The following is a 12313-nucleotide window of genomic DNA, read 5'->3' as shown; positions in this document are numbered from 1 at the left end:
TCACAAAGGATTAAAGGTAATCATTACACTTGAACTCTGGCTACTGAAGTTCCTGAGCATGTTGTACAGTTTCAAACTGATTCCTTGGAAGCAAGCACTTAAAAACCACAAACTAAAAACCCTACCATCAGATAACAACCAGAGAATTAACCTCCAGGAAGGATCTAAGTAGGTATATGGTCTATCCACATTAGTGTAGATTGTATCAAATTCCAGTCTTGTAGGCAGGAAGATAATAGCTTCTGCCAGCTTGGTTTCTTCAGTCTTCAAAGGCAGATGATGTATCAGTGAAATGCTGTGTACTTGGTTCCTTGCCAGGCCTTGTTCATTGACATTCCTGGCTTGTGCCCAGCTTGGGGAAGTGAGTCACATTTCCCAAACCTTCCCAAATCCTGTCCTCAGAGAATAACTGCAGTTTCCCCTCAGTCCTGGTTGATAACATAGAAGGATATGGTCATATTCAGAGAGAGAGTGCCTTAGGTAGGTTGGGAACCAGCACAAGAAAAGAGGTGATGGTATGTTAAACAATGAAAGAACTAAGTGGAACCTTGACCCCAGCAGCACATTGGATGTGATATCAATCTGGTTCTGCTTTGTGAAGAGTGTGGGGAGGGTTTCTTTGGGGTTGCTTTGTTTTTAAGCAAGCCCATCTGTACACAGGGCTTTTCCCTCTTTAGAAGTTTCTGTTCTACATGTTGTAAGAGGGAAAAGGGAATGGGGGGGGGATCCATTTATTTTATGTCTTTCAGATGAAATTCATTGCCTTAAAAACAAGACACAAGTAAACAATCCCATGCATTGCTTGGGGCTGACAAAGCCTTAGATGGAGGATTGTGTACAAAGTGCATTTTCCATCAGGGTGGATTATAGAAATCACCAACAGGCATGGGGAAAAAAACTGCCTCCTTTCACATAAGAGTCCATAATCCTGATGGGATATTGTTGCCTTGCAACGTTTCAATGTGTAGTCAGACAACGTCAACTGCAACCTGCTAAACTGGGAGAGAGATAGAGACGCTTGACCAACCTGATATCCTTCTACGAGGGCATAACTGGCTGGCTGGATGAGGGGAGAGCAGCCAATGACATCTACCTTGACTTCAGCAAGGCTTTGGACACTGTCTCCCACAACATCCTCATCAGAAAGCTCAGGCAGTGTGGCTTGGATGAGTGGAGGTGAGGTGGATGCAGAGCTGGCTGAATGACAGAGCCCAGAGGGGGGTGATCAATGGCACAGAATGGAGTTGGAGGCCTGTGGCCAGTGGAGTTGCACAGGGATGGGTTCTGGGGCCCCTGATCTAGGTGGGAGTTGCTTCTGCAGGGGGGTTGCACTGGATGATCTCTAAAGGTCCCTTCCCACCCCTCCCATTCTATGATTCACTGATCTGCCAGTCTCAGCCTAAGCAAAAGGCTTTGTGTTCTTATGTATTTTGCAGCAGAGTGGCAAATCAATCATATAGAAAACAGTTTGCTGGTGACTGCTTCTGTCAAAGCATCCTGGGAAATAATGTACTGCCTTGTGGGTTGGGGTTTTTTTTTTGCCTGAAGGCAGGCAGATGGGGAAATCCACACTGCTTCCTGCAAAGGAGTTAAGGCACTTCTACCAGCTTGTGCATCTCTTCTCTTAGTTGATAGGAAAGACTCTGGCACAATGAATTATTTATCTAGATGAGCAGCAGTGCTGAAGAGGGCACCTCACCATATGTTTTTAGAAGCTTCTAGCATCACTAGGAATAATCACACCCTGAAAGTACAGCAGCATAATAGGATATAAAACCACCTCAAGAAAGAAACACAACCTATAATCCTAATTACTCCAGCAATTCCTCATCCTTGCAATTCACTTCATTTGTCAAATGCCTTGGGGGGAGGTGTGAGGGATGAGATGAGCTTTGCAGTTTGGATGCTGTGGAATGTGAGATGAATTCTCCAATTCAGCTTCAATGGAGGAAGCAGTTCATAGTCCCTAAAGTACACTAAAAAAGCTTCAGGACTGCCCTGTGAGGATGTGGTTCACACACACAAGCCTCGTTACTTAACTACTAGTACTCAGAAGTGGAAGTGGGGACTCAAACTCCTACTTTGAGGAAGGTGGAAAGACATTTGCATGACTTTAGGAGAAGGCCACTTGTATTGCAATCTGACAAGAGGCCTTGTTGTGATGTCTTACTTTCTTACATATTATACAAGCAGGATCCTGGAGATGATTTGAATGCCCCAGGGTCACAACAACTGCTCAGGAACAATGAAGGAATAGAAATTGTCCATTACAATTCAAGCACTGGGTTTTGAAAACTCACCAAGCAGATTTTCTTTGGGTGATGAGCATCTTGAGCTCTTTCCTCAGTACCAGCATGATTATAATGACATGAACACATCTGGCTTTGGTAAAGTTAATTTCTCAGAACACAGGGTGTTCTTGGCTATTAAAGGAAGCTCTTAGTTTCATATTTTGGTCCATTGTTCCTTTCTTTCTTCAAGTTCCATGTTCATTAAAGGGGTTGAGGAGGAAAGCCCAATGGGGAGATGTTCAATTCTTCTGTTGCTTAGTTTGCTAAATCCTGCACTTTACAGAATGTTTTGAAGGACAAACAATGAAATCCTTGGTCTGCTTCTCTCCTGCAATGTTGTATCTGCATAACAAAGGAGATTTTGCTTTCCATTGCCAGGCTTAATTAAAGGTTTTTCTCTCTGCAAAGCCTCCAGATACCAAGCAGTTGTGTGAAATGCTTTGTGGTTGTACAATCCAAGCCTAAAAGGAATCAAATCTCTTTCCAGCTCTTGAAATCTGCCTGAGTCAGCATAGAATCATAGAATGGTAGGGTTGGAAGGGTCCTCCAGAGATCATCCAGTCCAGAGCTGACCCCAACTGATACCCCAAGGGATATCGAAAACCAGATGGTATCACGCTCAGCATGGAAACTGGAGGGAGGAGTTGGCCAAGGGCTTTTAACACAGAACCTTGACAATGAACTTTGCAAGGCAGGAAAGAAGTTCTTGCCCTTATTAAGCACATCAGAACCTCCACCAATGCTGGGCCTCCAATGATTTCTCCTTACCTAAATGCCCTGTTACTCTCCCATAAGGTTTCATCTGGAGTCCTGTGTCCAGTTGTGGGCTCCCCAGCTGCAGAGGGACAGGGAAGTGCTGGAGAGAGGCCAGCACAGGGCCACCAAGATGCTCAGAGCACTGGAGCATCTTCCTGCTGAGGAAAGGCTGTGGGCCCTGGGGCTGTTTAGACTGGAGAAGGCTGAGGGCAGATATCAGCAACTTAGAAGTACCTAAAGGGTGAGTGTGAAGAGGATGGGGCCAGTCTTTTTACTGTAGTGCTCAGTGACAGGACAAGGGGTGATGAACATAAGATGGAACACAAAAAGTTCCAGTTAAACACAAGGAGAAAGTCCTTTGGTGCTGAGGTGAGGGAGCCCTGGCCCAGGCTGCCCAGGGAAGGTGTGGAGGCTCCTTCTCAGGAGGTTTCCAAACCCACCCAGACACGTTCCTGTGTCCCCTGAGTGAGGGGAACCTGCTGTAGCAGAGAGTTGGGCTGGAGGAGCTCTGCAGGGCCCTTCCATCCCCCACCATGGTGGGATTCTGGGGTTCTTTGGCTTTTTAGTGGCCACTCCTGCTGAGCTCAGAAGGATATGAGAAAGCAGTTGGGACTCCTACTAATCAGCTCAGTAAACTCATCCCCAGTTACCATTTTCTTACCTTTGGGAAACATTCCAGACAAGACTTTTAATGAAGTGCTAGTGCCTCTGTTTTTAGCTTGTGCCTCCTTTTCTCCTTGCTTTCAAAACTCCACATCACCTGGCAGCTTCTTCCTGAACATGACCATCAGTCAGGATGAATGAAGTCATCTTCAGTCCCACAGTGCTTCTGAGTTTATAACATCATCCCTGGACTAGCTTCAGTGTACAGTTGAAGGGTTTAAATGCATTCATGAGAAGAAATGAACTCTCTGAAAAGATAAAGATACTTATTTGAACCTATTTACACTTATTTCTACTCATTTGCTCTCACCCAGGAAGTTGAGGATCACATAGTTCCCATGTCTGAGAGTAACTCACTTTACATGTGTTCTTTTCCTTCTAATAGGAGAACTATTGCCTCCAAAGTTTCTAGTCACAACCTTGACTTTGACCTCAGACTCACCCATATCAGAGATAGTTCATCCCTTTTCTATTCCCAAGATGTTTTCCTTTGTCTCAGATCTGATTTGGTGATGCTTATTCAGAGTAAACATGTTTAGATGAGTTTTGTGGACAAGTATTATTGGCTTTAGAAGGGATTCACCCTTTCCTCATGTAGATGCTCGCTCAATTGCATTACAGGACAGAGACTCTGGTTCCTCAGCCAATATGGACTTGTCTATCTCTCAAAGGCAGCATGAAAATGAAAATCAAAGGGTAAGGAAACTTCTGGTTCATCATTTATTAACCTTAACATGTTAATACTCCTCAGAGATGTGAATTGCCTTCTTCAGCCAAGCCAGGCACCTTTTTCTTCACCTTTAGTTCCTGTTCCAAGTCATTGTCCAGGATTAGTGAAGAGAAAAATGAGAATGCATGTTTGAAACAGATCTTTTAGCAGTGAGTGACAGGTACTTGCCATCCTGGAGATCTTTTAACCCAGAAGCTGATGGTGAGGTATGAAACTGGGATGCTGCTGCTAAAGACGGGGTTCTCTGAGTTGTGCCACATCAGTTACCACATAAACCCCAGCATTTAAAACTCACACTGCCTGGGAATGATGTTAAACACCAAATGAGTTCTTTCATGCCAGAGGAAGACTTCAGATCTTCTGTTTCTAACACAGCTAATGCTCTCATAGCCAACCTCTTTCTTTGTTGGATTTGCTCCACTTACCTGCCTTTTAGTCAAAGGAAGGCTCTTTCAGCTGGTGCTGCAGCGACATCTAGTAACTGCTCGGCTCATTACAGCTGAGGTTTGCCCAGGCTAGCTCCAAGCCTCTTGGCTCCAGCAGCGAGAAATTCCTCATGCACAGCAGGATCTGCCTTTTGCACTCCCAGCTTGTCTCCTTCCCTTGCCAGGAGAGCCAGTGCTCAGAGCTGACTAGGCTCAAGCACTGAGAAAGAGCAATCTACTTGCTTAGGCTGACACACTTAGAATACAGAAGTCAGGCTTTGAGTCAGACATTGAAATTAATCAGGGATGGTATCACTTCTAAAGAGACCTTCCTACATTGTATGTTATCCCCCAGCTGGCCACTGTGCCAGCACTGCATTCCCTGGAAGAAATACATCTGCTAGTTAGGTGATTGAACAGACTGAATTCACTTCTTGTGTCACAGAACCACAAAGTAGGGAGTTGCAAGTGACCTCCAGAGCTCCTCCAGCCCAGCTAAAGCAGGTTCCCCTCAATCAGGGGCACGGGAATGTGTTCAGGTGGGTTTGGAAACCTCCACACCCTCCCTGGGCAGCCTGAGCCAGGGCTCCCTCACCTCAGCACCAAAGGACTTTCTCCTCATGTTCCAGTGGAAGTTCTTGTGTTCCAGCTTGTGCCCATCACCCCTTGTCCTGTTACTGGCCACCACAGAACAAAGACTGGCCCCATTCTCCTCATATTCACCATTTAGGCACTTAGAAGTGTTGCTGAGGACTCCTTGAGCTCAGCCTTCTCTTCTCCAGGCTGAACAGCCCCAGGTCCCTCAGCCTTTCCTCCTCATAGAGATGTTCCATCCCCTCAGCATCTTGCTGACCCTTACTGGCCTCTCTCCAGCACTTCCCTGTCCCTCTGGAGCTGGGGAGCCCAGAACTGGACACAAGAGGCCTCACCAGGGCAGAGCAGAGAGGGAGAAAAACCCCTCTCTATGATGTTTAAGACCTAAATAACAACTCAAATGTGCTACATGTGACAAAGCCATCAAAAAGAAAAGTGTCTTTTAAGCTATATTACCAACCCAAGTCATCTAAGAAATACATCCATTGAATAAATATCTCTGGAACATTAGGGAAGTTGTACTCTCAAGACAGGCAGCAAAACTGAGTTCATAAAGGGATGGCACAGGTGCCTAGGAGCAGGCTAGTGAGGTAGCTAATTGGCAATCAAAATAATCACTCAGTGATTGTTCTCTGCTTGCAAGCTTAACAAGATGAAATGACATTGCTTTATCTTCAGCTCACGTAGTGTTGTTCTGCTTGATGAAAGGTACTTTAAACCACTCTTCTCTCTTTGTTTACAGACCCTGACTCTGAGGAAAACCAGATTAAGCTCCTATGACTTGAAATTCCACCAAGAAGCTTTTATATCATTGGGGCTTTTATACCCCTGTTTCTCTCCTACTCTAATTAAAGCCAAAGCAAGTGTGTTTGAGCCACAAAGTCCTTCTGCACTCCTTCTGATGTCTTAACAAGTCCCAACTTGATTCCTAATTAGTTTAAAAGATCAAGGCAACCAGGAGAGAAGTCAACATGCTATTTCTATTGGTTATGTCCTAAAACTGCCTCAGCTAAGTGGAAACAGTTGGGTTTTTAACTGCCCTCCTTTAAGTTTTCAAATGAGAAGCTATAGAGAAGCAATGAGAAGCTCAGGTTCCTTTACTATGTGTTTTGAGTCATATATAATGCTGATCATTCTTCTCAGGGTTCTTGTGATTAAAGCTAAAATTATGTGATCCTGGACACAGCCAAAAGGCCCAATGCACACTTTTCACACAGAATCTCAAGGGTTGGAAGGGACCTGGAAAGCTCATCCAGTGCAACCCCCCCTGCCAGAGCAGCACCACCCAGAGTAGGGCACACAGGAACTCATCCAGCTGGGTTTGGAATAGTGAAGTGGATGGAGAGCTGGCTGAATGACAGAGCCCAGAGGGGGGTGATCAATGGCACAGAATGGAGTTGGAGGCCTGTGGCCAGTGGAGTTACACAGGGATGGGTTCTGGGGCCAGTTTTGGTCAACACCTTCATCAAGCACCTGGGTGAGGGCACAGAGGGATCCTCAGCAAGTTCCCTGCTGGCACCAAACTGGGAGGACTGGCTGATTCCCCAGAGGCTGTGCTGCCAGTCAGCCAGATCTCAACCAGCTGGAGAGTTGGGCACAGAGGAACCTGCTGAGCTTCAACAAGGGCAAGGGGAGAGTCCTGCAGCTGGGGAGGAACAACCCCCTGCAGCAGGCCAGGCTGGGGGTGACCTGCTGGAGAGCAGCTCCAGGAGAGAGACCTGGCAGTGCTGGGGGATAATAAACTGACCATGAGCCAGCAACGTGCCCTCGTGGGCAAGAAGCCAATGGCAGCCTGGGGGCATCCAGCAGAGTGTGGGCAGCAGGGCCAAGGAGGTGCTGAGGTGAGGGAGGCCTGGCCCAGGCTGCCCAGGGAGGGTGTGGAGACTCTTCAAGACTTGGAGCTCTTCAAGACTCACCTGGACACGTTCCTGTGCTCCCTGATCTAGGTGGGAGCTGCCTGTGCAGGGGGGTTGGACTGGATGATGTCTAAAGGTCCCTTACAACCCCCACCATTCCGTGGTTCTATGACTGTTTGGGCTCACTAGTCTCCAACTTGGTCCTTACAATGGATATACTAACTGCCTGTATTAGAAGGTTGTTATTAAACATGAGCTTTACATGATAACGTGAGCAAGAATCATCCCAAGTGAAGAGTTGGGATCAGTTGGGAAGAAAATTACTTACTCAGCACACATTGTACTCACAGAACATTGCATTCCTTCCTTATCCAGAAAAGATTAATAAGGACTGAATCAGACTCCTGTCTGGATTCTGGGAAGGAAGAAACAAATATCTTGTGCTTACTTGTTTTACACAAACTGGTTCTTTTCAGAGCACTGGTTTTTACCATGGGAGGGGGAAATGAAACAGCTGCCAACTGCAATATGCTTCAAAAAGACAAGTGTGTGCCAGTCCCATCTGTGGCTCTGAGCAGCCTCAGTCTTTGGTATGTTACAGCCACTGAGCATTTTCTTTTCTCCTTAACCTGCAACACTGAATTCTCACCTTGGCAAACACTGTGGTGTTGGATCTGAGTGGTGTAGGCTCAGCCCAGCAAGCTCCTCACCCTGTCTGTGCATGCTGCTTGCTGTAGCTTGGGCACAAAATAGTCACTGTGTCTTTAGCAGAGTCAAGCATGGCATAACACTGAGGGGCTGGAGAGTGGCCAGAGATGGGCAATGAAGCTGGGGAAGGGGCTGGAGCACAAGGGTGCTAGGGAGAGACTGAGGGGGATGGGGGTGTTCAGCCTGGAGAAGAGGAGGCTGAGGGGAGACAGGAGCACTCTGCAGCTCCCTGACAGGAGGCTGCAGTGAGCTGAGGGTCTGTCTCTGCTCCCAAGTGACAGGACAAGAGGAAACAGCCTCAGGTTGCACCAGGGGAGGTTGAGATTGTAGCTGAGGAAGAGCTTTTCCCCTGAGAGGGGTGTCAGCCCTTGTGCCAGGCTGCCCAGGGAGCTGGGGGAGTGCCCAGCCCTGGAGGGATCCCAAAGCCATGGGGCTGAGGCGCTGAGGGCCATGGGGTAGTGCTGGGCTGGGCAGGGTGCAAGGAGGGCTGGGACTGCAGCAGCTTCAAGGGCTTTAACAACTGAAATGATTCTATGATTCAACTGCTTCTGCACTGCCCATACTGTAAGGCTCCCAAGTATTTTGAGTACTTCCCACACACTCTGGCTACTGGGATCATCTCTACAGGGCTAAAAGTATTCAATACAGGTAATGACCAAGTCCTAAGCAGCTTAGGTCTGGTTTTACCTACCACTGCAGATAGAACTGAGGGAATGAACCTCTCAGGGCAAGATTCTCCTCACCTATCATCAGGTGTGATCTAGATGCTGCAGCCCAGCTAGCAACCCCAGCCTTCCTTCTTCATTCAAGAGAATAGCTTTAGGTCAACCATTCCCCTAACCTAGTTTAGACTCAGTGAGTGCAGCAGAGCTGATGACAACAGGAGCTAAAGTTTATTCCAGCAGCCTGTGTTGACTCAGATTTAATCAGCTGAAGCCCACTCTAGGTGTGGTGTGCTATGAATTCCTTCTGAAAACAAACCCAACAGCCCTCTTCAAACCCCTTTACCAAGGAACCCACAGTAAGTGGCAGGAAGCACAGCTGCCAATGGCTCACAGTTGCCAGCCTTGGAGGTGTTTAAAAGCAGCAGTGCAAGTTTTACTGGGCTTCCTTCAAAGATGTACCTCAAAATCCAGGTCAGGTCACCTCTGAAAGCATTGGAGGGTGACTTCAGTGTTGCCCCTGTGTCACTCAGCATTATTCCCACTGCTCTTGGCAAATCAAATGGAACTGCCCTCACTTCTGCCCTTCCTGTGAGCTCCTCTCACCTCTGGGGTGAAAAACAAGAGAAAACGGATGTGTTCCTTCATAGGGATCGTCAGAGCTTCTGCTCCAAGCCTCCATGCTGTGCTCTTCACCAAATGAAAGGCAAAAACGACTGAAACCTTGAAGGCAGCTCATCTCCCCTGACTGGCTCTGTCCCCCAGGAAAGGGAGCAGTGGGTGCAGTCAGCCTGAGGCCATCAAAGGCAGGGGGAAGCTCTGAAGCAGAAGGAGGTGAGAAAATAGGACCTTTGAGTGAACAGGGTGCAAGGAGGGAGAAGCCTCCTGTGTGGAAACAGAACCACAGAATCATAAGAGTTGGGAGGGACTTTGAAAGCAATCCCCCTGCCAGAGCAGCACCACCTAGAGTAGGGCACACAGGAACTCATTCAGCTCCCTCAGCCTTTCAGCACAAGGGAGATGCTCCACTCCCTTCAGCATCTCTGTGGCCCTGCACTGAACTCTCTCCAGCAGCTCCCTGTCCTTCTGGAACTGAGGGGCCCAGCACTGGACACAATATTCCAGAAACACTGCCCCTGATGTGATGGCCATGCTCTGTAGCAAGTAGAATATGAGCAAAGACAGCGCTGGACGACAGGGGAGTCTGCGCTCCGCCAACTGCCGTCCCGATCAGTTCAAACAGTCCCTTTTTTATACATTTTAGTCCGTGGCCGTGAAGCACTGTAGGTACTCTGCGCATTCTTCAGTTGCTGTGAAGGGGGTCGTTTTCTGCCTTCCGGTGGTTGTTGAGTAAGGAGTCTTCCTCCTTTGTTCCTCAGAACATCCTGTAGTTATCTTTGAGCAGTATCTCTTCTGCTTGCATAGGTGGTATTGGTATGTAAAGGCAATTACGGTTATCTTATCTCACACAAGTGATGTCTGGCAGCTGTTCGCATATGCAATTTTCCTGTCTTTTGTTGTCTAACCTTTACATTGAGCTTAACATAAATCTCAATAAACAATACCTTAGTTCATAGTTTCTTACAATCCCCCCTTTTTTCTTTTATCCTATTATTGTTTATTAGACGCTATTTTCATTTTCGGCACTGCAAGCAAACCTTTTTCCACAATCCCAACATTTACCATAACACTCACAAGATAATACCTTACAATTACAATCATAGTTTTCACGTGGCATAACGCATTCACAACAATCTTCATCATCTTCATCTTCATTAGTAGATATGCTTTTATAATTTGTCTCAGGCCTCGTAGTTAGAATGAGTAGTTTAGCTATGTCAAACCGCTCCTTAATAAAATGTAAAATATAGCGTAATATGCATGGTCCAAATATAAGCCCCAGAATCAACATAATAAGTGGTCCTGCTAAAGCAGACAATAAAGTGGTTAGCCAGGGTGAAACGTTAAACCAATTTTCATATTTATCTCCTGTTGTTTTCCACTCTGAAGCTATTGTCTCACAACCCCAATATCCACAATAATAATGTCCCGGGTAATTACAATAGCTCTTTCCAGGGTTTGAGGCTGGACATATATACCATGCTTTACAAACTCCGGCACTTCCTTCAAGACATCCCCGTATGAATTCAGTCACTGTAAAATTCCAATTTTCTTCTATACTATTTCGACTTTGTATAAGTTTACTTTCTTGTAAGTTATATAATTTCCAGAGCATTGGCTCATGGGGGTTCCCATTTACTTGGATTATTACTAAGAACAACACTAACGGTATACCAAGAGAAAGGGTATTTATCAATTTTGCTAATTTAAGTATGTTTTTACCAGTCCTGGGGAAGTTTGACCATTGCTGCTTTTGTGTCCCACTGTTCTGGTTCTTTTCTCCACAGTTTGTTCCTCCTCTGCCTCGCCCGTTGACTCGGTTGCTTCGAGCCACGGGGTGTACCATCTTCTCGGCAGCAAGGGAACTCTTCAGGAGAACAGCTGTTTCGGGCTTTCTGCCTGTTTACATAGGCTTCCCAGCTTTAACTAATGGGACAAAGCAAGACACAGTTAGCACTTCCCTTCTGCACTTTATAGCCAGGATTTCAGCTACAAAGGGGACTGATTCGTTGAAATGGTAACAATAATATTGAGAGTTTATTCCTTTGGCAAAGATTTCCCACCACTCATGGGATTTTTGAGTAATTTCTTGTTTAGACTCTAATTGTTTTAATTTCCACTCAGTGAGAGTTCTTTGGATTCATCAACACTGTGTGCAAACTCCTATTGGAGGGTATTCACATTCACAGTGGGTCCACCATTTATCCTGGCATACCTTACTCCTAAAACAAGTAAATGGATAACGATTACAGTTCAAAGATTATAATTCAAATCATTAAGCCCAATTCATATACTCTGAGTGCATATATTATTTACATCAGTATATCCTCTATATTCAATATTTTATAGTTGCATAAGTTTAGTAATTTACTTCAGCACACTTTGTACGCTTCCATATATAATAGATAAACAAAGAAATAATTATTGCAAATGTAAACAACAATACACACTTTATACCGAAAGGTAACACAACAAAATAATCAAATAAAGTCTTAAATAATCAAATAAAGTCTTTGTCATTACGTTATCTTTTCAGGGTTATCTTGGTGTCACCTGGAGTACTGATTACTTTCCAGTGGGGTCTCATCACTGGACCTTTAATGCGACTGGCATGAGTCCATCCACGCTCAGCAGTCCGGACAGCTGTTTCTGTTGTAAGCAAAACAAGATAAGGTCCCTCCCAATTGGGTTTTAGAGTTTCTTCCTTCCACACTTTAATCAATATCCAATCTCCAGGTTTAACATTGTGAATTTTTAAATCCAACGGGGGTCGTTGTACAATCAGTCCACGTTCCCAAAGCTTGTTACGATGCTCTGCTAATTGTGAAACATATTCATTAATCACACGATCTCGAATTAAAACATTTGTTTGTGGACTTTCAATTCTGTAGGGCATTCCATACACTATTTCAAACGCTGATATTCCTATATCTGCTCGGGGCCTGGTTCTGAGAATTAATAGTGCCATAGGTAGGCACTTAATCCATGATAATTTGGTTTCTATCAT

The 12313-nt window shown here is 45.7% G+C and overlaps 1 protein-coding gene across 1 annotated transcript in view; it reads left to right on the top strand.

The window, feature by feature from the left end:
- The window catches only part of LOC133628641 (uncharacterized), a 93173-nt gene that overhangs the window by 65313 nt on the left and 15547 nt on the right, over nucleotides 1-12313 (top strand). The gene's annotated exons all lie outside the window — the stretch shown is intronic.

This window comes from Colius striatus, chromosome W (genome assembly GCF_028858725.1).
Source record: "Colius striatus isolate bColStr4 chromosome W, bColStr4.1.hap1, whole genome shotgun sequence".
NCBI lineage: Eukaryota > Metazoa > Chordata > Aves > Coliiformes > Coliidae > Colius > Colius striatus.
Note: the sequence above shows the minus strand (reverse complement) of the source record. Positions and strands in the feature narration are given on the sequence as shown.